We start from the raw sequence: 2,345 nt of genomic DNA on the forward strand, positions 1-2,345 counted from the left end.
TGCCCCCGACTCACCGCCGCGGCCGGGCCCGAGCTGCGCGCCGCTGCCGCCGGCACCACACAGCCCCGCGGCTGCGCCCGCCCCTTCCGGCCACTTCCGGCCACTTCCGCCTCCTTCCGGCCCCGCCCGCTGCGGCCTGGCCCGGCGGGAAGCGGGCGGCCGCCCCGCGGCGGGAAGGCACCGATTCCGCCTGAATTACACCCGAACCCTCCCTGGCGGGCGAGCTCAAGGTCCTGCACGCACGGGAGCGCCGCGGCCTCGCCCGGCGCCCGAATCGGCGCGGAGGACGCCGAAAACCACGGATGACTTAATCCCCGCCGCTATAACGTCGCCCCAAAATGGGGTCGCGCTCGCTCGCCGTCGCAGGCTGCTCCGCGCGCTCCCCGGCCTGGCAGAAATACGCTCCTTGGGCCTCGTTTGGGCCCCTGTGACTAAAACAGAAAGGGACGATATTGAGAGTTGTCTCTCAATGCAAGAGCTAAAGGTAGAGCAAATAGCCCTCCACACCCAAGCAACGTTTCTTTTTCAGATTTGCTTATAAACAGTGAGTTTTTAAAAAATTGGTACGGATTTGTGGATGTTGCATTTTGTTCTGTGCAGCTTTATCTTGAGGGACGTGATTTTCTGCGGTGGGTTTTCCGTTGTTCAAGAGGTGTCAAACCGTGGTGACCAAAATCCTGAAGCTGCTTTTGCAGGTCTTGCCCTAGTTCCTGCTCTAACTTGCTGATGTGAGCTATGACCACACTAAAAACAATTGGTTTTAAAAATCTCAGCATAGGAAGTATCCGTTTCAGCCCATCACGTCTGCTTGTGGTTTTCAAGCTTTAATGATGTTGCACTTTACAGCTACTCATGAGGAAAGTCTATAAGCGAGAAGTTCTTGAAGCAAAAAGTCACCCGCACGTATTTACAGAAGTGAACCCAACAGCTTTGCAATATTTATTTTCACATTTGTATTCTGTTTGATAAAAATCATGTTAAAAATCCTGAACCAGCCAGGAAATATGTACTCTGCTTTAGACCTTCAGTGGATTCTTAGAGTAAGATATTTCCGTTGGGTATATTTACAAGCAAATTATCAGAAGCAAATATCAAGGTTTAAACGGTTTCTCCTTATATTGTGCAAAACCTTTTCTTCAGAGCTATGGCAGAATGAGAAAATAACAAGCAGATAAAGAGAAATTCCTACCATTATCCTCCCCAGCAAGAGGAAAAGACCTTCACTTACTGCAGGTACTGGTGAACAGCCTTGCTACAATACCAACTGCAGAGCCCTCGTAAGCCCTAACTGGCTAAATAAGCTCATCCCAACTCCCCCGTGCTGACAGAAGCGATGTTACAAAGACCAAACTGACACGGTATTGATGTATGCAAAGTCCAGCATCGACTATACTTAGCAAAACCATCCCACGATGAAGCATATCACTTGTCAATAGATGCAAAAGGAAACATTTAATAAAGCATAATGACAGCTCAATCTGTACTTGCAGATGAATCCATATTGGGATTCCTTTTAATACTCTCCACACCTCTGCCAATATAAAAATGCCAATATCCACACTTTTTTGCTGCTCTGTAGTTGGTTGGCATCCAGAATCAGATTACAGCAAAATACACTTGGTATTTCAAATGTTAATACATAATACACTGTACATGGATGAGATTTTCCTGTTCAGAATGGACCCCCAGACATCTACATTACAATTTTTTGGGTACCATGTTATTTTTAACACACACTGCTATGACAGACCTAAGTCCCCCAGTTCCAATGGAAGCAAGGAAGGAAATCCACAGGAGGGTTCACCCACTGTCCCAGCGATGGGCTGGATAATTTCTGATAAACAAGTCTAAACAGTGTACTTATCTCTGACTTAGAAACAGTACTGAATAATTAAGGTCACTATCCCTCGTTACCTGACAAAAATATGTTGAAAGAACATGTGCACCTCTTATCGTTTCTGATCAGGGCGCGCTAGATACGTTCACCTTGATGCAGGATTAAGGATGCTAACGCAGAAAGAACGAACGGGCGCGTTATTGGACGTGGCGCAGGCACGCCACAGAAACTCCCCACGGCCTCCAGCAGGTGCTGAGTCAGTCCTTCGCCCCCTCGTTTGCACAAGCAGGTTCCACAGGTGCATTACACTGCACAGCACGAAAAACATTATTTTTTTTAATTCAAACGAGGGTTGCGTGAAACCTGGCGTCACCCTGAGGCGCTTGGTGGCTCAAAGGGCCTCGACGGCCCTCGGCAGGCGCTGGAGGCCAGCGGGCACGTGTCGCGGCGGCGCCCCGGAGCCTTGCCGAGGCCGAGCTCCCCCCCGCGGCCCGCAGGCCTCGCCGCC

General features: G+C 49.9%; 1 protein-coding gene across 1 annotated transcript in view; it reads right to left on the reverse strand.

Annotated features, from left to right (window-relative positions):
- The window catches only part of SAR1B (secretion associated Ras related GTPase 1B), a 16,827-nt gene extending 16,716 nt beyond the window's left edge, over positions 1-111 (reverse strand). Inside the window, exon 1 of the mRNA XM_026063282.1 lies at positions 15-111. The gene's annotated coding sequence lies outside the window, so the exon portion shown is untranslated. The remainder of the gene's footprint in view (positions 1-14) is intronic.
- Between the last annotated feature and the right edge of the window lie 2,234 nt (positions 112-2,345).

The sequence above is a fragment of the Apteryx rowi genome, unplaced genomic scaffold (genome assembly GCF_003343035.1).
Source record: "Apteryx rowi isolate R43461 unplaced genomic scaffold, aptRow1 scaffold_2, whole genome shotgun sequence".
NCBI classification, from domain to species: Eukaryota; Metazoa; Chordata; class Aves; order Apterygiformes; family Apterygidae; genus Apteryx; species Apteryx rowi.